The sequence below is a fragment of the Podarcis cretensis genome (assembly GCF_951804945.1).
Source record: "Podarcis cretensis genome assembly, chromosome: 10".
Taxonomy (NCBI): Eukaryota; Metazoa; Chordata; class Lepidosauria; order Squamata; family Lacertidae; genus Podarcis; species Podarcis cretensis.
The window spans coordinates 63,310,571-63,334,987 of NC_137179.1; the positions used below are offsets into that span (position 1 = coordinate 63,310,571).

The 24,417-nt window shown below is 41.1% G+C and overlaps 1 long non-coding RNA gene across 1 annotated transcript; it reads right to left on the reverse strand.

Annotated features, from left to right (window-relative positions):
- Positions 1–11,969: 11,969 nt before the first annotated feature.
- Positions 11,970–12,614, reverse strand: LOC307225539. The gene is made up of 2 exons (XR_013843059.1): positions 12,134–12,614; positions 11,970–12,102 (listed from the first exon to the last, which is right to left on the reverse strand). It is a non-coding gene; the product is annotated as an uncharacterized lncRNA (long non-coding RNA).
- Between the last annotated feature and the right edge of the window lie 11,803 nt (positions 12,615–24,417).

The window sequence follows — 24,417 nt, forward strand, 5'->3', positions numbered from 1 at the left end:
AGTCTGACGTTCTCCAATTCACTCAAAAATGGTGCCAAACAGTTCCAATTGTTCCCATGAGAGGTTTGGCGGTCAAAACAGAAGGCTTTTTATCACAGGAAAAGAAATCAGCCCTCGACAACTTAACCGGCAGAAAAACATTTTTTGAAAAAATCCCTAAGCCCCGGAGTCACAATTTCATCAGAAATCTTACTTTCGGCAATTCACTCAAAAATGTTGCCAAACACTTGCAAATGCTCCGCTGAAAGTTTTGGCGGTCGAAACAGAAGGCCTTTTATCACAGGAAAAAGAAATCAGCCCTCGACAACTTAACCGGCAGAAAAAGATTTTTTTGAAAACATCCCTAAGCCCCGGGGTCACAATTTCATCAAATGTCTGACGTTCTCCAATTCACTCAAAAATGGTTCCAAACAGTTGCAAATGTTCCCATAAGAGGTTTGGCGGTCAAAAGAGAAGGCTTTTTATTACAGGAAAAGAAATCAGCCTTCGACAACTTAACCGGCAGAAAAAGATTTTTTGAAAAAATCCCTAAGCCCCGGGGTCACAATTTCATCAAAAGTTTGACGTTGTCCAATTCACTCAAAAATAATGCCAAACGGTTCCAAATGTTCCCATGAGAGGTTTGGCGGTCAAAACAGAAGGCTTTTTATCACAGCAAAAGAAATCAACCCTCGACAACTTAACCGGCAGAAAAACATTTTTTGAAAAGATCCCTAAGCCCCGGGGTCACAATTTCATCAGAAATCTGACTTTCGGCAATTCACTCAAAAATGGTGCCAAACAGTTGCAAATGTTCCCATAAGAGGTTTGGCGGTCAAAAGAGAAGGCTTTTTATTACAGGAAAAGAAATCAGCCTTCGACAACTTAACCGGCAGAAAAAGATTTTTTGAAAAAATCCCTAAGCCCCGGGGTCACAATTTCATCAAAAGTTTGATGTTGTCCAATTCACTCAAAAATAGTGCCAAACGGTACCAAATGTTCCCATGAGAGGTTTGGCGGTCAAAATAGAAGGCTTTTTATCACAGCAAAAGAAATCAACCCTCGACAACTTAACCAGCAGAAAAACATTTTTTGAAAAAATCCCTAAGTCCCGGGGTCAAAATTTAATCAAAAGTCTGACGTTCTCCAATTCACTCAAAAATGGTGCCAAACAGTTGCAAATGTTCCCATGAGATGTTTGGCGGTCAAAAGAGAAGGCTTTTTATCACAGGACAAGAAATAAGCCCTCGACAACTTAACCGGAAGAAAAAGATTTTTTTGAAAAAATCCCTAAGCCCCGGGGTCAAAATTTCATCAAAAGTCTGACGTTCTCCAATTCACTCAAAAATGGTGCCAAACAGTTGCAAATGTTCCCATGAGAGGTTTGGCGGTCAAAAGAGAAGGCTTTTTATTACAGGAAAAGAAATCAGCCTTCGACAACTTAACCGGCAGAAAAAGATTTTTTGAAAAAATCCCTAAGCCCCGGGCTCACAATTTCATCAAAAGTTTGACATTGTCCAATTCACTCAAAAATAGTGCCAAAGGGTTCCAAATGTTCCCATGAGAGGTTTGGCGGTCAAAACAGAAGGCTTTTTATCACAGCAAAAGAAATCAACCCTCGACAACTTAAGCGGCAGAAAAACATTTTTTTAAAAAATCCCTAAGCCCCGGGGTCACAATTTCATCAAAAGTCTGACGTTGTCCAATTCACTCAAAAATAGTGCCAAACGGTTCCAAATGTTCCCATGAGAGGTTTGGCGGTCAAAACAGAAGGCTTTTTATCACAGCAAAAGAAATCAACCCTCGACAACTTAACCAGCAGAAAAACATTTTTTGAAAAAATCCCTAAGCCCCGGGGTCACAATTTCATCAGAAATCTGACTTTCGGCAATTCACTCAAAAATGTTGCCAAATACTTGCAAATGCTCCGCTGAAAGTTTTGGCGGTCGAAAGAGAAGGCCTTTTATCACAGGAAAAAGAAATCAGCCCTCGACAACTTAACCGGAAGAAAAACATTTTTTTGAAAACATCCCTAAGCCCCGGGGTCACAATTTCATCAAAAGTCTGACGTTCTCCAATTCACTCAAAAATGGTTCCAAACGTTTCCAAATGTTCCCATGAGAGGTTTGGCGGTCAAAAGAGAAGGCTTTTTATTACAGGAAAAGAAATCAGCCTTCGACAACTTAACCGGCAGAAAAAGATTTTTGAAAAAATCCCTAAGCCCCGGGGTCACAATTTCATCAAAAGTTTGACGTTGTCCTATTCACTCAAAAATAGTGCCAAACGGTTCCAAATGTTCCCATGAGAGGTTTGGCGGTCAAAACAGAAGGCTTTTTATCACAGGACAAGAAATCAGCCCTCGACAACTTAACCAGCAGAAAAACATTTTTTGAAAAAATCCCTAAGCCCCGGGGTCACAATTTCATCAAAAGTCTGACGTTCTCCAATTCACTCAAAAATAGTGCCAAACGGTTGCAAATGTTCCCATGAGAGGCTTGGCGGTCAAAAGAGAAGGCTTTTTATCACAGGACAAGAAATAAGCCCTCAACAACTTAACCGGCAGAAAAAGATTTTTTTGAAAAAATCCCTAAGCCCCGGGGTCACAATTTCATCACAAGTCTGACGTTCTCCAATTCACTCAAAAATGGTGCCATACAGTTGCAAATGTTCCCATGAGAGGTTTGGCGGTCAAAAGAGAAGGCTTTTTATCACAGGACAAGAAATAAGCCCTCGACAACTTAACCGGCAGAAAAACATTTTTTGAAAAAATCCCTAAGCCCCGGGGTCACAATTTCATCAAAAGTTTGACGTTGTCCAATTCACTCAAAAATAGTGCCAAACGGTTCCAAATGTTCCCATGAGAGGTTTGGCGGTCAAAACAGAAGGCTTTTTATCACAGCAAAAGAAATCAACCCTCGACAACTTAACCGGCAGAAAAACATTTTTTGAAAAAATCCCTAAGCCCCGGGGTCACAATTTCATCAGAAATCTGACTTTCGGCAATTCACTCAAAAATGTTGCCAAACGATTCCAAATGTTCCCATGAGAGGTTTGGCGGTCCAAACAGAAGGCTTTTTATGACAGGAGAAGAAATAAGCCCTCGACAACTTAACCGGCAGAAAAAGATTTTTTTGAAAAAATCCCTAAGCCCCGGAGTCACAATTTCATCAGAAATCTGACTTTCGGCAATTCACTCAAAAATGGTGCCAAACGCTTGCAAATGCTCCGCTGAAAGTTTTGGCGGTCAAAATAGAAGGCCTTTTATCACAGGAAAAAGAAATCAGCCCTCGACAACTTAACCGGCAGAGAAAGATTTTTTTCAAAAAATCTCTAAGCCCCGGGCTCACAATTTCATCAAAAGTCTGACGTTCTCCAATTCACTCAAAAATGGTGCCAACAGTTGCAAATGTTCCCATGAGAGGTTTGGCGGTCAAAAGAGAAGGCTTTTTATCACAGGACAAGAAATAAGCCCTCAACAACTTAACCGGCAGAAAAAGATTTTTTTGAAAAAATCCCTAAGCCCGGGGTCACAATTTCATCAAAAGTCTGACGTTCTCCAATTCACTCAAAAATGGTGCCAAACAGTTCCAATTGTTCCCATGAGAGGTTTGGCGGTCAAAACAGAAGGCTTTTTATCACAGGAAAAGAAATCAGCCCTCGACAACTTAACCGGCAGAAAAACATTTTTTGAAAAAATCCCTAAGCCCCGGAGTCACAATTTCATCAGAAATCTTACTTTCGGCAATTCACTCAAAACGGTTCCAAACACTTGCAAATGCTCCGCTGAAAGTTTTGGCGGTCGAAACAGAAGGCCTTTTATCACAGGAAAAAGAAATCAGCCCTCGACAACTTAACCGGCAGAAAAAGATTTTTTTGAAAACATCCCTAAGCCCCGGGGTCACAATTTCATCAAAAGTCTGACGTTCTCCAATTCACTCAAAAATGGTTCCAAACAGTTGCAAATGTTCCCATAAGAGGTTTGGCGGTCAAAAGAGAAGGCTTTTTATTACAGAAAAAGAAATCAGCCTTTGACAACTTAACCGGCAGAAAAAGATTTTTTAAAAAAATCCCTAAGCCCCCGGGGTCACAATTTCATCAAAAGTTTGACGTTGTCCTATTCACTCAAAAATAGTGCCAAACGGTTTCAAATGTTCCCATGAGAGGTTTGGCGGTCAAAACAGAAGGCTTTTTATCACAGGAAAAGAAATCAGCCCTCGACAACTTAACCGGCAGAAAAACATTTTTTGAAAAAATCCCTAAGCCCCGGAGTCACAATTTCATCAGAAATCTTACTTTCGGCAATTCACTCAAAAATGTTGCCAAACACTTGCAAATGCTCCGCTGAAAGTTTTGGCGGTCGAAACAGAAGGCCTTTTATCACAGGAAAAAGAAATCAGCCCTCGACAACTTAACCGGCAGAAAAAGATTTTTTTGAAAACATCCCTAAGCCCCGGGGTCACAATTTCATCAAAAGTCTGACGTTCTCCAATTCACTCAAAAATGGTTCCAAACAGTTGCAAATGTTCCCATAAGAGGTTTGGCGGTCAAAAGAGAAGGCTTTTTATTACAGAAAAAGAAATCAGCCTTTGACAACTTAACCGGCAGAAAAAGATTTTTTGAAAAAATCCCTAAGCCCCCGGGGTCACAATTTCATCAAAAGTTTGACGTTGTCCTATTCACTCAAAAATAGTGCCAAACGGTTTCAAATGTTCCCATGAGAGGTTTGGCGGTCAAAACAGAAGGCTTTTTATTACAGGACAAGAAATAAGCCCTCGACAACTTAACCGGAAGAAAAACATTTTTTTGAAAAAATCCCTAAGCCCCGGGGTCACAATTTCATCAAAAGTCTGACGTTCTCCAATTCACTCAAAAATGGTGCCAAACAGTTGCAAATGTTCCCATGAGAGGTTTGGCGGTCAAAAGAGAAGGCTTTTTATTACAGGAAAAGAAATCAGCCTTCGACAACTTAACCGGCAGAAAAAGATTTTTTTGAAAAAATCCCTAAGCCCCGGGGTCACAATTTCATCAGAAATCTGACTTTCGGCAATTCACTCAAAAATGGTGCCAAACGCTTGCAAATGCTCCGCTGAAAGTTTTGGCGGTCAAAACAGAAGGCTTTTTATCACAGGAAAAAGTAATCAGCCCTCGACAACTTAACCGGCAGAAAAAGATTTTTTTCAAAAAATCTCTAAGCCCCGGGCTCACAATTTCATCAAAAGTCTGACGTTCTCCAATTCACTCAAAAATAGTGCCAAACAGTTGCAAATGTTCCCATGAGAGGTTTGGCGGTCAAAAGAGAAGGCTTTTTATCACAGGACAAGAAATAAGCCCTCAACAACTTAACCGGCAGAAAAAGATTTTTTTGAAAAAATCCCTAAGCCCCGGGGTCACAATTTCATCAAAAGTCTGACGTTCTCCAATTCACTCAAAAATGGTGCTAAACAGTTCCAATTGTTCCCATGAGAGGTTTGGCGGTCAAAACAGAAGGCTTTTTATCACAGGAAAAGAAATCAGCCCTCGACAACTTAACCGGCAGAAAAACATTTTTTGAAAAAATCCCTAAGCCCCGGGGTCACAATTTCATCAGAAATCTTACTTTCGGCTATTCACTCAAAAATGTTGCCAAACACTTGCAAATGCTCCGCTGAAAGTTTTGGCGGTCGAAACAGAAGGCCTTTTATCACAGGAAAAAGAAATCAGCCCTCGACAACTTAACCGGCAGGAAAAGATTTTTTTGAAAACATCCCTAAGCCCCGGGGTCACAATTTCATCAAAAGTCTGACGTTCTCCAATTCACTCAAAAATGGTTCCAAACAGTTGCAAATGTTCCCATAAGAGGTTTGGCGGTCAAAAGAGAAGGCTTTTTATTACAGAAAAAGAAATCAGCCTTTGACAACTTAACCGGCAGAAAAAGATTTTTTGAAAAAATCCCTAAGCCCCCGGGGTCACAATTTCATCAAAAGTTTGACGTTGTCCTATTCACTCAAAAATAGTGCCAAACGGTTTCAAATGTTCCCATGAGAGGTTTGGCGGTCAAAACAGAAGGCTTTTTATTACAGGACAAGAAATAAGCCCTCGACAACTTAACCGGAAGAAAAACATTTTTTTGAAAAAATCCCTAAGCCCCGGGGTCACAATTTCATCAAAAGTCTGACGTTCTCCAATTCACTCAAAAATGGTGCCAAACAGTTGCAAATGTTCCCATGAGAGGTTTGGCGGTCAAAAGAGAAGGCTTTTTATTACAGGAAAAGAAATCAGCCTTCGACAACTTAACCGGCAGAAAAAGATTTTTTGAAAAAATCCCTAAGCCCCGGGGTCACAATTTCATCAAAAGTTTGACGTTGTCCAATTCACTCAAAAATAGTGCCAAACGGTTCCAAATGTTCCCATGAGAGGTTTGGCGGTCAAAACAGAAGGCTTTTTATCACAGCAAAAGAAATCAACCCTCGACAACTTAACCGGCAGAAAAACATTTTTTGAAAAAATCCCTAAGCCCCGGGGTCACAATTTCATCAGAAATCTGACTTTCGGCAATTCACTCAAAAATGTTGCCAAACGGTTCCAAATGTTCCCATGAGAGGTTTGGCGGTCAAAACAGAAGGCTTTTTATGACAGGAGAAGAAATAAGCCCTCGACAACTTAACCGGCAGAAAAAGATTTTTTTGAAAAAATCCCTAAGCCCCGGGGTCACAATTTCATCAGAAATCTGACTTTCGGCAATTCACTCAAAAATGGTGCCAAACGCTTGCAAATGCTCCGCTGAAAGTTTTGGCGGTCAAAACAGAAGGGTTTTTTTCTCACAGGAAAAAGTAATCAGCCCTCGACAACTTAACCGGCAGAAAAAGATTTTTTTCAAAAAATCTCTAAGCCCCGGGCTCACAATTTCATCAAAAGTCTGACGTTCTCCAATTCACTCAAAAATAGTGCCAAACAGTTGCAAATGTTCCCATGAGAGGTTTGGCGGTCAAAAGAGAAGGCTTTTTATCACAGGACAAGAAATAAGCCCTCAACAACTTAACCGGCAGAAAAAGATTTTTTTGAAAAAATCCCTAAGCCCCGGGGTCACAATTTCATCAAAAGTCTGACGTTCTCCAATTCACTCAAAAATGGTGCCAAACAGTTCCAATTGTTCCCATGAGAGGTTTGGCGGTCAAAACAGAAGGCTTTTTATCACAGGAAAAGAAATCAGCCCTCGACAACTTAACCGGCAGAAAAACATTTTTTGAAAAAATCCCTAAGCCCCGGGGTCACAATTTCATCAGAAATCTTACTTTCGGCAATTCACTCAAAAATGTTGCCAAACACTTGCAAATGCTCCGCTGAAAGTTTTGGCGGTCGAAACAGAAGGCCTTTTATCACAGGAAAAAGAAATCAGCCCTCGACAACTTAACCGGCAGGGAAAGATTTTTTTGAAAACATCCCTAAGCCCCGGGGTCACAATTTCATCAAAAGTCTGACGTTCTCCAATTCACTCAAAAATGGTTCCAAACAGTTGCAAATGTTCCCATAAGATGTTTGGCGGTCAAAAGAGAAGGCTTTTTATTACAGGAAAAGAAATCAGCCTTCGACAACTTAACCGGCAGAAAAAGATTTTTTGAAAAAATCCCTAAGCCCCGGGGTCACAATTTCATCAAAAGTTTGACGTTGTCCTATTCACTCAAAAATAGTGCCAAACGGTTCCAAATGTTCCCTTGAGAGGTTTGGCGGTCAAAACAGAAGGCTTTTTATCACAGGACAAGAAATAAGCCCTCGACAACTTAACCGGAAGAAAAACATTTTTTGAAAAAATCCCTAAGCCCCGGGGTCACAATTTCATCAAAAGTTTGACGTTGTCCAATTCACTCAAAAATAGTGCCAAACGGTTCCAAATGTTCCCATGAGAGGTTTGGCGGTCAAAAGAGAAGGCTTTTTATCACAGCAAAAGAAATCAGCCTTCGACAACTTAACCGGCAGAAAAAGATTTTTTGAAAAAATCCCTAAGCCCCGGGGTCACAATTTCATCAGAAATCTGACTTTCGGCAATTCACTCAAAAATGTTGCCAAACGGATCCAAATGTTCCCATGAGAGGTTTGGCGGTGAAAACAGCAGGCTTTTTATGACAGGAGAAGAAATAAGCCCTCGACAACTTAACCGGCAGAAAAAGATTTTTTTGAAAAAATCCCTAAGCCCCGGGGTCACAATTTCATCAGAAATCTGACTTTCGGCAATTCACTCAAAAATGGTGCCAAACGCTTGCAAATGCTCCGCTGAAAGTTTTGGCGGTCAAAATAGAAGGCCTTTTATCACAGGAAAAAGAAATCAGCCCTCGACAACTTAACCGGCAGAAAAAGATTTTTTTCAAAAAATCTCTAAGCCCCGGGCTCACAATTTCATCAAAAGTCTGACGTTGTCCTATTCACTCAAAAATGGTGCCAAACAGTTGCAAATGTTCCCATGAGAGGTTTGGCGGTCAAAAGAGAAGGCTTTTTATCACAGGACAAGAGATACGCCCTCAACAACTTAACCGGCAGAAAAAGATTTTTTTGAAAAAATCCCTAAGCCCCGGGTCACAATTTCATCAGAAATCTGACTTTCGGCAATTCACTCAAAAATGTTGCCAAACGGTTCCAAATGTTCCCATGAGAGGTTTGGCGGTCAAAACAGAAGGCTTTTTATGACAGGAGAAGAAATAAGCCCTCGACAACTTAACCGGCAGAAAAAGATTTTTTTGAAAAAATCCCTAAGCCCCGGGGTCACAATTTCATCAGAAATCTGACTTTCGGCAATTCACTCAAAAATGGTGCCAAACGCTTGCAAATGCTCCGCTGAAAGTTTTGGCGGTCAAAATAGAAGGCCTTTTATCACAGGAAAAAGAAATCAGCCCTCGACAACTTAACCGGCAGAAAAAGATTTTTTTGAAAACATCCCTAAGCCCCGGGGTCACAATTTCATCAAAAGTCTGACGTTCTCCAATTCACTCAAAAATGGTTCCAAACAGTTGCAAATGTTCCCATAAGAGGTTTGGCGGTCAAAAGAGAAGGCTTTTTATTACAGGAAAAGAAATCAGCCTTCGACAACTTAACCGGCAGAAAAAGATTTTTTGAAAAAATCCCTAAGCCCCGGGGTCACAATTTCATCAAAAGTCTGACGTTCTCCAATTCACTCAAAAATGGTGCCAAACAGTTGCAAATGTTCCCATGAGAGGTTTGGCGGTCAAAAGAGAAGGCTTTTTATTACAGGAAAAGAAATCAGCCTTCGACAACTTAACCGGCAGAAAAAGATTTTTTGAAAAAATCCCTAAGCCCCGGGGTCACAATTTCATCAAAAGTTTGACGTTGTCCAATTCACTCAAAAATAGTGCCAAACGGTTCCAAATGTTCCCATGAGAGGTTTGGCGGTCAAAACAGAAGGCTTTTTATCACAGCAAAAGAAATCAACCCTCGACAACTTAACCGGCAGAAAAACATTTTTTGAAAAAATCCCTAAGCCCCGGGGTCACAATTTCATCAGAAATCTGACTTTCGGCAATTCACTCAAAAATGTTGCCAAACGGTTCCAAATGTTCCCATGAGAGGTTTGGCGGTCAAAACAGAAGGCTTTTTATTACAGGAAAAGAAATCAGCCTTCGACAACTTAACCGGCCGAAAAAGATTTTTTTGAAAAAATCCCTAAGCCCCGGGGTCACAATTTCATCAAAAGTCTGACGTTCTCCAATTCACTCAAAAATGGTGCCAAACAGTTGCAAATGTTCCCATGAGAGGTTTGGCGGTCAAAAGAGAAGGCTTTTTATCACAGGACAAGAAATAAGCCCTCGACAACTTAACCGGCAGAAAAAGATTTTTTTGAAAAAATCCCTAAGCCCCGGGGTCACAATTTCATCAGAAATCTTACTTTCGGCAATTCACTCAAAAATGTTGCCAAAGACTTGCAAATGCTCCGCTGAAAGTTTTGGCGGTCGAAACAGAAGGCCTTTTATCACAGGAAAAAGAAATCAGCCCTCGACAACTTAACCGGCAGAAAAAGATTTTTTTGAAAACATCCCTAAGCCCCGGGGTCACAATTTCATCAAAAGTTTGACGTTGTCCTATTCACTCAAAAATAGTGCCAAACGGTTCCAAATGTTCCCATGAGAGGTTTGGCGGTCAAAACAGAAGGCTTTTTATCACAGGACAAGAAATAAGCCCTCGACAACTTAACCGGAAGAAAAACATTTTTTTGAAAAAATCCCTAAGCCCCGGGGTCACAATTTCATCAAAAGTCTGACGTTCTCCAATTCACTCAAAAATGGTGCCAAACAGTTGCAAATGTTCCCATAAGAGGTTTAGCGGTCAAAAGAGAAGGCTTTTTATCACAGGACAAGAAATAAGCCCTCGACATCTTAACCGGCAGAAAAAGATTTTTTTTGAAAAAATCCCTAAGCCCCGGGGTCACAATTGCATCAAAAATCTGACTAAAGGAATTAATTCAGTCACTGCTGGCGGGGACATTTTGGGACCCAAAATATCCAACGCCACTAAATTCTGGTGTACTTTTTAACATAATAGTGTAAACAGGGATTAACATACAAACACTGAGAAGCCATTCCCCCCACCCCACTACTTTATATGGAAACAACTGGAAAAACCTCTGTGATTTAGGCTACCACCATGGCGCCTTTTTGGAAAACGAACACTTCTGAGGTCATGCTTACTACTGCTTTACTACTGTTTTACTACTACTTTACTACTACGTTACTACTGCTTTTCTACTACTTTGTTACTGTTTTACTATCGCTTTACTACTACTTTACCACCATTTCACTACAGCTTTACTACTGCTTTGCTACTACTTTGCTGCTACTTTGCTATTACTTTACTACTTTACTGCTGCTTTACTACCATTTTACTACTATTTTACTACTACTATTTTTCTACAATTTTACTACTTTACTGCCTTACTACCATTTTACTACTATTTTACTACTGTGTTACTACTACTTTACTGCTATTTTAATACTATTCCACCACTTTACTATTGTTTAACCTAACCGGCAGAATTTTTAAAAACCGGCAGAAATTTTTAAAAAAATCCCTATGTGTTAGAGCCTGCCGTTACAAGTGGCACTTCTTTAAGGTAAAATAAAGACGCAGAAAGCTAGCTATATTTCCATAGTAAGAGAGAGCAGCCCCTCTGTCTGCCCTTCTCCGATTTATTCTCCTTTGTTCTGTCCAGCTGCATGGCCTGTTATTCTAAAGCAGCAATGCTGCAGCAAGCAAAGGCCCCAGCAGCTCAGTCAGCTGCTTGTGGCTGCAAAGCCAGACAGGATGTATGTGACTGTTGCCATGGAAACAAAGGGGCAGTCCATTCTCCTTATTGAGCACAGGATGTGAGCTCAGTGTGTGTCATATGACCTGTACAGGATGTACATGGGTGGAGTTTGGAGTTTCTCTCTGTTTGTTGAAGAGAGCGGACATCTTTCACTGTATGACTGCTAAAGACAGGAATAAAAGCATGTAAGATACATTTCTGTCTGAGTCTGATTCCCCTCCCTGGGGATATGCAGGGAGCAGGGAGGAGGAGAAGCAGTTGGTGTGTTTTTCTCACAGCCTGAGGAAAATCGCCGGAACGGACCTCGTGTGTTTTTCCTGCCGGGAGTCGCCGGAGGGAGGTCAAAAGAATTCAGCCGGTGCCTGGAGAGATAGGCACATACCTCTGACCGGCACTGAATTCCAACATGGCCGTTTGCCAATCTCATGTTACCTACATCCGGCCAAGCTTTTATTGCCCCCATCATTACATTCCAATACATTGTAAAGCTCAGAGTGCTGGTCACGAGGTCCGGAGGTACCCTGCAGTATTTACAAACCTCTGCCATGGCTTTATGACTCCCACATGCCCTCTTTCTTTATTTTATTAATCAGAGCCATAAATGTCCGTTCCAATATGAAACCGGATGCGGGCCGCGGACTGGAGAACCATGCAGTACACATAGAAATTAAAGAAGGAATACATTGTATATAGCAACACAAAATAATGCAAATAACTACTATAATGATCACTAAAATCAATAAATGTCGAAGCCAACTTCCATCCGGAAGCCAAGAATATAAGAATTCTGATTCCAAGCTGCATGGTAGGCTTCCTTTCCAGTTTATAGCCATGCACTGTCACTCCTATAGCACTGAGATTGGTCACTGTATGTTCCTGTAAGAGAACAAGAGCTATTAAAAGTGAATTTCAATGTATATTGACAGTTTGGCTATATGCCCCATGATTCTTTCCCCTCTCTAATTTGAAAACAAATGGGGGCAGGCATACACACCCAACATTTAGAAGCATGCAATAAAACTTAATCATATCTTGCACAAAAATATTATTCCTCCATATCTTATGATAATTTTCTCCCCTAAAAGTCTTATTCAACAAAGCTGTTCTTATAGTTCGAGAGTGGCTGAGCCATGGATGCTGCCAGCCAGAGTAGGATTCTGATGACAGCGGCTTGCCAGCTGATAAGGTGAAATATGGTGGTTTCAACTGGACTGGGTCGTCTGCTTCTCTTCCTTGTATAACGGTGCAGCAAAGGATGGCAAGGCAGATGGTGGGGAAGGCACTTCCGCAATTGAAGGGACTCGCCATGGCTGCACGCATTGAGCTGGAACCCACAAAGGCTTGTCCTCTAGGTGGCGCATGCGGAAAGGTTTCAATGCTTCATCCACAAAATGTTGACAAAGTGTAGGGGAGTTCCACATGCCCTGAGGCAGGACAACCCACTGATATCGCTGGGTGGGCTGCGAATTGTTATATGCTGGCAATGTAAAAGCAAACCGTTCCCTGTCTGCTGGATCCAGAGGGATAGAGAAGAAAGAGTCCTTTAAATCAATCACTGCCAACTGATATTCTCGTGGGGGCATATTTGGATTTGCCATGCCAGGTTGTAAAGTTCCCATTTGCTGTATTTGTTCCTTGACTTTTACTGACTGCTGCAGCTCTTTCAAGATTTTAAAATCAAAAGGTTGGTGCTGGGCTTGAGTTCCTGCTGGGGCACCAGCAGGGGGCACAATAACAGGGTACGCCATGGTATCCTGAGATAAGGAACAGGCTAGGACTGCACGTTGAAAAGGGGTAGCTTGTTCTGCCGCTGAAAGAGTAGGGTCATTTCCAGCAAGACCACTGTATTTTTGCAGGATTGGGTCCTCTGGAGAGGAACTGTAATCTGGAGGATTGGGGTCTGGGGCTGCTGGCAAAGCAAGTGCTGGAACACATGGCAGAACAGCAGGCTGGACTAAAGAAGCTGGAGGTGATGTTGGCAATACAGCCATGGAGATATTTTTTGGTGATAAAGAACCCATAGCATAACGAATCTTGCACCAAGCATTTAAAATCCGAACACCGAAGCTGGGGTGTCTGTGAAAATGTGCTCCAATCTTATCCCAATGTTTTATTTCCCAAGTCCCATGTGCAGCAAGCCAGGGGCAATGCTCATCGATGGCCAAAATGAGCTGTATCAAATCGCCATCAGGAACTTCCAATTTGTTGGAGGAGAGGAGAAATTTTAAGTCTCTTAAAAATTTCTGTTGGGGAGAAGACAGACAGCTGCCCATACTTCTAAAATCAATATATAAGGGATCGACTCACCGGGATCTTTTTTTAAAGATGTATAAGCGCTTTGAAATCCTTGCCGGACATGGTGAGCCGATGATATCCACTGCTTGGATCGAAAGTCCTCTCACAGTGTCTTTTAAAATCCTCTTAGTCTGCCTCAGACTGTTTCCTTTAAGTTGCTTCTCTCGGTTCTCTTTGAAGTCTGAAGTCAGTCTCACACTGCTTCCTTTAGCCAGCCTCCTTTCTTTTAAGTTTTCCTCTTCTTTTAATTGAGCCTCAGAGAGGGCACCACTTGTTGGAGCCTGCCGTTACAAGTGGCACTTCTTTAGGGTAAAATAAAGATGCAGAAAGCTAGCTATATTTCCATAGTAAGAGAGAGCAGCCCCTCTGTCTGCCCTTCTCCGATTTATTCTCCTTTGTTCTGTCCAGCCGCATGGCCGTTTGCCAATCTCATGTTACCTACATCCGGCCAAGCTTTTATTGCCCCCATCATTACATTCCAATACATTGTAAAGCTCAGAGTGCTGGTCACGAGGTCCGGAGGTACCCTGCAGTATTTACAAACCTCTGCCATGGCTTTATGACTCCCACACCTATGCCCCGGGGTCACAATTTCATAAAAAATCTGACTTTCGGCCATTCACTCAAAAATGTTGACAAATGGTTGCAAATGCTCCCCTGAGAAGTTTGGCGGTCGAAACAGAAGGCTTTTTATCACAGGACAAGAAATCAGCCCTCGACAACTTAACCAGCAGAAAAATATTTTTTTGAAAAAATCCCTATGCCCCGGGGTCACAATTTCATAGAAAATCTGACTTTCGGCAACTCACTCAAAAATGGTGCCAAACGGTTGCCAATGCTCCCCTGAGATGTACAACTTTAGAATGCAAGGTAAAAAACACAAAATACACAATAAAAACAAGAACAAGAACAAACCAATAAGCCTCCTCCCTCAACCTCTCCTTTGGCTTGTCCTTCACTCATGACTTCTCTCTTGTTCCTTGATCTTAACTTCCCCACTTTTGCAAACCTTCCAATTGTCCCTTAATTTTCCCGGGACAGTCCCAGATTTATTGAAGCTGTCCTATTTCCTGATGTTATCCTGCTTTTCCTTAGGACGTCCCTATGTTCATGGGAGAAATGTTGGATGGTATGGAGTTATGCATAGAAAAAATGATAGAATGATCTCGATACGAATCCAAGGCAGACCTTTTAACATCACAGTAATCCAAGTTTATGCACCAACTACTGGTGCTGAAGAAACTGAAATTGACCAATTCTATGAAGACTAACAACACCTTACAGAAGTGACACCAAAGAAGGATGTTCTTCTCATTATAGGGGATTGGAATGCTAAAGTAGGGAGGCAAGAGATAAATGGAACAACTGGCAAGTTTGGCCTTGGAGATCAAAACGAAGCAGGGCAAAGGCTAATAGAGTTCTGTCAAGAGAACAAGCTGGTCATCACAAACACGCTTTCCCAACAACACAAGAGATGACTCTACACATGGACATCACCAGATGGGCAGCATCGAAATCAGATTGATTATATTCTCTGCAGCCAAAGATGGAGAGGCTCTATACAGTCAGCAAAAACAAGACCTGGAGCTGACTGTGGCTCAGATCATCAGCTTCTTATAGCAAAATTCAAGCTTAAACTGAAGAAAGTAGGAAAAACCACTGGGCCGGTAAGATATAATCTAAGTCAAATCCCTTATGAATACACAGTGGAAATGACGAACAGGTTTAAGGATTTAGATTTGGTGGACAGAGTGCCTGACGAACTATGGATGGAGGCTCGTAACATTGTACAGGAGGCAAAAACGAAAACCATCCCAATGGAAAGGAAATGCAAGAAAGCAAAGTGGCTTTCCAACGAGGCCTTACAAATAGCGGGGGAGAGAAAGCAAGCAAAATGCGAGGGAGATAGTGAAAGATACAGGAAATTGAATGCAGATTTCCAAAGAATAGCAAGGAGAGACAAGAAGGCCTTTCTAAACGAGCAATGCAAACAATAGAGGAAAACAACAGAATAGGAAGAACCAGAGATCTGTTCAAGAAAATTGGAGATATGAAAGGAACATTTCGTACAAAGATTACCATAATAAAGGACAAAAGTGGTAAGGACCTAACAGAAGCAGAAGACATCAAGAAGAGGTGGCATGAATACACAGAGGAATTATTCCAGAAAGATATGGATGTCTCGTACACCCCAGGTAGTGGGGTTGCTGACCTTGAGCCAGACATCCTGGAAAGTGAAGTCAAATGGGCCTTAGGAAGCACTGCAAATAACAAGGCCAGTGAAAGTGATGGTATTCCAGCTGAACTATTTAAAATTTTAAAAGATGATGCTGTTAGGGTGCTACACTCAATATGCCAGCAAATTTGGAAAACTCAGCAGTGGCCAGAAGATTGGAGAAGATCAGTCTACATCCCAATCCCAAAGAAGGGCAGTGCCAAAGAATGCTCCAACTACCGCAGAATTGCACTCATTTCACACGCTAGCAAGGTTATGCTTAAAATTCTACAAGGAAGGCTTTTTATCACAGGAGAAGAAATCAGCCCTCAGAAATTCTCAGAAAAGGAATTTTTTGAAAAAATCCCTGAGCCCCGAAAAAATCTGACTTTCGGCCATTCACTCAAAAATGGGCATCAAAAAATCTGACTTGCGGCCATTCACTCAAAAATGTTGCCAAACGGTTGCAAATTCTGGTGTACTTTTTAACATAATAGTGTAAACAGGGATCAACATACAAACACTGAAAAGCCATTCCCCCCGCCCCACTACTTTATATGGAAACAACTGGGAAAACCTCTGTGATTGAGGCTACCAACAAGGCGCCTTTTTGGAAAACGAACACTTCTGAGGTCATGCTTACTACTACTTTACTACTACTTTACTACTACTTTACTACTGCTTTACTACTACCTTACTACTGTTTTACTACTACTTTACTACTACTTTACTACTACTTTACTACTACCTTACTACTGTTTTACTACTACTTTACTACTACTTTACTACTACTTTACTACTTTACTACTACCTTACTACTGTTTTACTACTACTTTACTACTACCTTACTACTGCTTCACTACTGCTTTACTACTTTACTACCATTCTAGCTTTACGACTGTTTTACTACTTCACTACTACTTTAATACTGCTTTACAACTACTTTACTATCGCTTTACTACTACTTTACAACCATTTAACTACTACTTTACTACTGCTTTACTACCAATTTATCCCGGGGTCACAATTTCATCAAAAATCTGACTTTCTGCTATTCACTCAAAAATGGTGCCAAACGGTTGCAAATGCTCCGCTGAAAGGTTTGGCGGTTGAAAGAGAAGGCTTTTTATCACAGGAAAAGAAATCAGCCCTTGACAACTTAACCGGCAGAAAAAGATTTTTTGAAAAAATCCCTAAGCCCCGGGGTCACAATTTCATCAAAAGTCTGACGTTCTCCAATTCATTCAAAAATGGTGCCAAAGAGTTGCAAATGCTCCGCTGAAAGGTTTGGCGGTCGAAACAGAAGGCTTTTTATCACAGGATAGGAAATCAGCCCTCGACAACTTAACCGGCAGAAAAATATTTTTTTGAAAAAATCCCTCACAATTTAATCCAAATTTCATCCAAAATTTCATCCAAAATCACAATTTCATCCAAAATCACATTCCAAAGTCACAATTTCATCCAAAATCTGACTTTCGGCAATTCACTCAAAAATGGTGCCAAATGCTTGCAAATGCTACGCTGAAAGGTTTGGCGGTCGAAACAGAAGGCCTTTTATCACAGGAAAAAGAAATCAGCCCTCGACAACTTAAACGGCAGAAAAATATTTTTTTGAAAAAATCCCTGAGCCCTGGGGTCACAATTTCATCAGAAATCTGACTTTCGGCAATTCACTCAAAAATGGTGCCAAACGCTTGCAAATGCTCCGCTGAAAGTTTTGGCGGTCGACACAGAAGGCTTTTTATCACAGGAAAAAGAAATCAGCCCTCGACAACTTAACCGGCAGAAAAAAATATTTTTTTGATAAAATCCCTTAACCCCGGGGTCACAATTTCATCAAAAATCTGACTTTCGGCAATTCACTCAAAAATGGTGCCAAACGCTTGCAAATGCTCCCCTGAAAGGTTTGGCAGTTGAAACAGAAGGCTTTCTTTCACAGGAGAAGAAATAAGCCCTCAACACCTTAACCGGCAGAAAAAGATATTTTTTTTTAAAAAAAACCCTAAGCCCCGGGCTCACAATTTCATCAAAAGTCTGACGTTCTCCAATTCACTCAAAAATGGTGCCAAACAGTTGCAAATGTTCCCATGAGAGGTTTGGCGGTCAAAAGAGAAGGCTTTTTATCACAGGACAAGAAATAAGCCCTCGACAACTTAACCGGCAGAAAAAGATTTTTTTGAAAAAATCTCTAAGCCCCGGGGTCACAATTTCATCAGAAATCTGACTTTCGGCAATTCACTCAAAAATGGTGCCAAACGCTTGCAAATGCTCCGCTGAAAGTTTTGGCGGTCGAAACAGAAGGCCTTTTATCACAGGAAAAAGAAATCAGCCCTCGACAACTTAACCGGCAGAAAAAGATTTTTTTGAAAACATCCGTAAGCCCCGGGGTCACAATTTCATCAAAAGTCTGACGTTCTCCAATTCACTCAAAAATGGTGCCAAACAGTTGCAAATGTACCCATGAGAGGTTTAGCGTTAAAAAGAGAAGGGTTTTATCACAGGACAAGAAATCAGCCCTCGACAACTTAACCGGCAGAAAAAGATTTTTTTGAAAAAATACCTAAGCCCCGGGGTCACGATTTCATCAAAAGTTTGACGTTGTCCTATTCACTCAAAAATAGTGCCAAACGGTTCCAAATGTTCCCATGAGAGGTTTGGCGGTCAAAACAGAAGGCTTTTTATCACAGGACAAGAAATCAGCCCTCGACAACTTAACCAGCAGAAAAACATTTTTTGAAAAAATCCCTAAGCCCCGGGGTCACAATTTCATCAGAAATCTGACTTTCAGCAATTCACTCAAAAATGGTGCAAAACGCTTGCAAATGCTCCGCTGAAAGGTTTGGCGGTTGAAAGAGAAGGCTTTATATCACAGGAAAAAGAAATCAGCCCTCGACAACTTAACCAGCAGAAAAACATTTTTTGAAAAAATTCCTAAGCCCCGGGGTCACAATTTCATCAAAAGTCTGACGTTGTCCTATTCAGTCAAAAATGGTGCCAAACAGTTGCAAATGTTCCCATGAGAGGTTTGGCGGTCAAAACAGAAGGCTTTTTATCACAGGACAAGAAATAAGCCCTTGACAACTTAACCGGCAGAAAAAGATTTTTTTGAAAAAATCCCTAAGCCCCGGTGTCAGAATTTCATCAAAAGTCTGACGTTCTCCATTTCACTCAAAAATGGTTCCAAACAGTTGCAAATGTTCCCATAAGAGGTTTGGCGTTCAAAAGAGAAGGCTTTTTATTACAGGAAAAGAAATCAGCCTTCGACAACTTAACCGGGAGAAAAAGATTTTTTGAAAAAATCCCTAAGCCCCGGGGTCACAATTTCATCAAAAGTCTGACGTTCTCCAATTCACTCAAAAATGGTGCCAAACAGTTGCAAATGTTCCCATGAGAGGTTTGGCGGTCAAAAGAGAAGGCTTTTTATCACAGGACAAGAAATAAGCCCTCGACAACTTAACCGGCAGAAAAAGATTTTTTTGAAAAAATCTCTAAGCCCCGGGGTCACAATTTCATCAGAAATCTGACTTTCAGCAATTCACTCAAAAATGGTGCCAAATGCTTGCAAATGCTCCGCTGAAAGGTTTGGCGGTCGAAACAGAAGGCCTTTTATCACAGGAAAAAGAAATCAGCCCTCGACAACTTAAACGGCAGAAAAAGATTTTTTTCAAAAAATCTCTAAGCCCCGGGCTCACAATTTCATCAAAAGTCTGACGTTCTCCAATTCACTCAAAAATGGTGCCAAACAGTTGCAAATGTACCCATGAGAGGTTTAGCGTTAAAAAGAGAAGGGTTTTATCACAGGACAAGAAATAAGCCCTCGACAACTTGACCGGAAGAAAAAGATTTTTTTGAAAAAATCCCTAAGCCCCGGGGTCACGATTTCATCAAAAGTTTGACGTTGTCCTATTCACTCAAAAATAGTGCCAAACGGTTCCAAATGTTCCCATGAGAGGTTTGGCGGTCAAAACAGAAGGCTTTTTATCACAGGACAAGAAATCAGCCCTCGACAACTTAACCAGCAGAAAAACATTTTTTGAAAAAATCCCTAAGCCCCGGGGTCACAATTTCATCAGAAATCTGACTTTCAGCAATTCACTCAAAAATGGTGCAAAACGCTTGCAAATGCTCCGCTGAAAGGTTTGGCGGTCGAAAGAGAAGGCTTTATATCACAGGAAAAAGAAATCAGCCCTCGACAACTTAACCAGCAGAAAAACATTTTTTGAAAAAATCCCTAAGCCCCGGGGTCACAATTTCATCAAAAGTCTGACGTTGTCCTATTCACTCAAAAGTAGTGCCAAACAGTTGCAAATGTTCCCATGAGAGGTTTGGCGGTCAAAACAGAAGGCTTTTTATCACAGGACAAGAAATAAGCCCTTGACAACTTAACCGGCAGAAAAAGATTTTTTTGAAAAAATCCCTAAGCCCCGGGGTCACAATTTCATCAAAAGTCTGACGTTCTCCAATTCACTCAAAAATGGTTCCAAACAGTTGCAAATGTTCCCATAAGAGGTTTGGCGTTCAAAAGAGAAGGCTTTTTATTACAGGAAAAGAAATCAGCCTTCGACAACTTAACCGGCAGAAAAAGATTTTTTGAAAAAATCCCTAAGCCCCGGGGTCACAATTTCATCAAAAGTCTGACGTTCTCCAATTCACTCAAAAATGGTGCCAAACAGTTGCAAATGATCCCATGAGAGGTTTGGCGGTCAAAAGAGAAGGCTTTTTATCACAGGACAAGAAATAAGCCCTTGACAACTTAACCGGCAGAAAAAGATTTTTTTGAAAAAATCCCTAAGCCCCGGGGTCAGAATTTCATCAAAAGTCTGACGTTCTCCAATTCACTCAAAAATGGTTCCAAACAGTTGCAAATGTTCCCATAAGAGGTTTGGCGTTCAAAAGAGAAGGCTTTTTATTACAGGAAAAGAAATCAGCCTTCGACAACTTAACCGGGAGAAAAAGATTTTTTGAAAAAATCCCTAAGCCCCGGGGTCACAATTTCATCAAAAGTCTGACGTTCTCCAATTCACTCAAAAATGGTGCCAAACAGTTGCAAATGTTCCCATGAGAGGTTTGGCGGTCAAAAGAGAAGGCTTTTTATCACAGGACAAGAAATAAGCCCTCGACAACTTAACCGGCAGAAAAAGATTTTTTTGAAAAAATCTCTAAGCCCCGGGGTCACAATTTCATCAGAAATCTGACTTTCAGCAATTCACTCAAAAATGGTGCCAAATGCTTCCAAATGCTCCGCTGAAAGTTTTGGCGGTCGAAACAGAAGGCCTTTTATCACAGGAAAAAGAAATCAGCCCTCGACAACTTAAACGGCAGAAAAAGATTTTTTTCAAAAAATCTCTAAGCCCCGGGCTCACAATTTCATCAAAAGTCTGACGTTCTCCAATTCACTCAAAAATGGTGCCAAACAGTTGCAAATGTACCCATGAGAGGTTTTGCGTTAAAAAGAGAAGGGTTTTATCACAGGACAAGAAATACGCCCTCGACAACTTAACCGGAAGAAAAAGATTTTTTTGAAAAAATCCCTAAGCCCCGGGGTCACAATTTCATCAAAAGTCTGACGTTCTCCAATTCACTCAAAAATGGTGCCAAACAGTTGCAAATGTTCCCATGAGAGGTTTGGCGGTCGAAACAGAAGGCTTTTTATCACAGGACAAGAAATAAGCTCTCGACAACTTAACCGGCAGAAAAAGATTTTTTTGAAAAAATCCCTAAGCCCCGGGGTCACAATTTCATCAAAAGTCTGACGTTCTCCAATTCACTCAAAAATGGTGCCAAACAGTTGCAAATGTACCCATGAGAGGTTTAGCGTTAAAAAGAGAAGGGTTTTATCACAGGACAAGAAATAAGCCCTCGACAACTTAACCGGAAGAAAAAGATTTTTTTGAAAAAATCCCTAAGCCCCGGGGTCACGATTTCATCAAAAGTTTGACGTTGTCCTATTCACTCAAAAATAGTGCCAAACGGTTCCAAATGTTCCCATGAGAGGTTTGGCGGTCAAAACGGAAGGCTTTTTATCACAGGACAAGAAATCAGCCCTCGACAACTTAACCAGCAGAAAAACATTTTTTGAAAAAATCCCTAAGCCCCGGGGTCACAATTTCATCAGAAATCTGACTTTCAGCAATTCACTCAAAAATGGTGCAAAACGCTTGCAAATGCTCCGCTGAAAGGTTTGGCGGTCGAAACAGAAGGCCTTTTATCACAGGAAAAAGAAATCAGCCCTCGACAACTTAAACAGCAGAAAAAGATTTTTTTCAAAAAATCTCTAAGCCCCGGGCTCACAATTTCATCAAAAGTCTGACGTTCTCCAATTCACTCAAAAATGGTGCCAAACAGTTGCAAATGTACCCATGAGAGGTTTAGCGTTAAAAAGAGAAGGGTTTTATCACAGGACAAGAAATAAGCCCTCGACAACTTAACCGGAAGAAAAAGATTTTTTTGAAAAAATCCCTAAGCCCTGGGGTCACGATTTCATCAAAAGTTTGACGTTGTCCTATTCACTCAAAAATAGTGCCAAACGGTTCCAAATGTTCCCATGAGAGGTTTGGCGGTCAAAACAGAAGGCTTTTTATCACAGGACAAGAAATCAGCCCTCGACAACTTAACCAGCAGAAAAACATTTTTTGAAAAAATCCCTAAGCCCCGGGGTCACAATTTCATCAGAAATCTGACTTTCAGCAATTCACTCAAAAATGGTGCAAAACGCTTGCAAATGCTCCGCTGAAAGGTTTGGCGGTCGAAAGAGAAGGCTTTTTATCACAGGACAAGAAATAAGCCCTCGACAACTTAACCGGCAGAAAAAGATTTTTTTGAAAAAATCTCTAAGCCCCGGGGTCACAATTTCATCAGAAATCTGACTTTCAGCAATTCACTCAAAAATGGTGCAAAATGCTTGCAAATGCTCCGCTGAAAGTTTTGGCGGTCGAAACAGAAGGCCTTTTATCACAGGAAAAAGAAATCAGCCCTCGACAACTTAAATGGCAGAAAAAGATTTTTTTCAAAAAATCTCTAAGCCCCGGGCTCACAATTTCATCAAAAGTCTGACGTTCTCCAATTCACTCAAAAATGGTGCCAAACAGTTGCAAATGTACCCATGAGAGGTTTTGCGTTAAAAAGAGAAGGGTTTTATCACAGGACAAGAAATACGCCCTCGACAACTTAACCGGAAGAAAAAGATTTTTTTGAAAAAATCCCTAAGCCCCGGGGTCACAATTTCATCAAAAGTCTGACGTTCTCCAATTCACTCAAAAATGGTGCCAAACAGTTGCAAATGTTCCCATGAGAGGTTTGGCGGTCGAAACAGAAGGCTTTTTATCACAGGACAAGAAATAAGCTCTCGACAACTTAACCGGCAGAAAAAGATTTTTTTGAAAAAATCCCTAAGCCCCGGGGTCACAATTTCATCAAAAGTCTGACGTTCTCCAATTCACTCAAAAATGGTGCCAAACAGTTGCAAATGTTCCCATAAGAGTTTTGGCGGTCAAAAGAGAAGGCTTTTTATTACAGGAAAAGAAATCAGCCTTCGACAACTTAACCGGCAGAAAAACATTTTTTGAAAAAATCCCTAAGCCCCGGGGTCACAATTTCATCAGAAATCTGACTTTCGGCAATTCACTCAAAAATGGTGCCAAACACTTGCAAATGCTCCGCTGAAAGTTTTGGCGGTCGAAACAGAAGGCCTTTTATCACAGGAAAAAGAAATCAGCCCTCGACAACTTAACCGGCAGAAAAAGATTTTTTTGAAAACATCCCTAAGCCCCGGGGTCACAATTTCATCAAAAGTCTGACGTTCTCCAATTCACTCAAAAATGGTGCCAAACAGTTCCAATTGTTCCCATGAGAGGTTTGGCGGTCAAAACAGAAGGCTTTTTATCACAGGACAAGAAATCAGCCCTCGACAACTTAACCAGCAGAAAAACATTTTTTGAAAAAATCCCTAAGCCCCGGGGTCACAATTTCATCAAAAGTCTGACGTTCTCCAATTCACTCAAATATGGTGCCAAACAGTTGCAAATGTTCCCATGAGAGGTTTGGCGGTCAAAAGAGAAGGCTTTTTATCACAGGACAAGAAATAAGCCCTCGACAACTTAACCGGCAGAAAAAGATTTTTTTGAAAAAATCTCTAAGCCCCGGGGTCACAATTTCATCAGAAATCTGACTTTCAGCAATTCACTCAAAAATGGTGCCAAATGCTTGCAAATGCTCCGCTGAAAGTTTTGGCGGTCGAAACAGAAGGCCTTTTATCACAGGAAAAAGAAATCAGCCCTCGACAACTTAAATGGCAGAAAAAGATTTTTTCCAAAAAATCTCTAAGCCCCGGGCTCACAATTTCATCAAAAGTCTGACGTTCTCCAATTCACTCAAAAATGGTGCCAAACAGTTGCAAATGTACCCATGAGAGGTTTTGCGTTAAAAAGAGAAGGGTTTTATCACAGGACAAGAAATACGCCCTCGACAACTTAACCGGAAGAAAAAGATTTTTTTGAAAAAATCCCTAAGCCCCGGGGTCACAATTTCTTCAAAAGTCTGACGTTCTCCAATTCACTCAAAAATGGTGCCAAACAGTTGCAAATGTTCCCATGAGAGGTTTGGCGGTCGAAACAGAAGGCTTTTTATCACAGGACAAGAA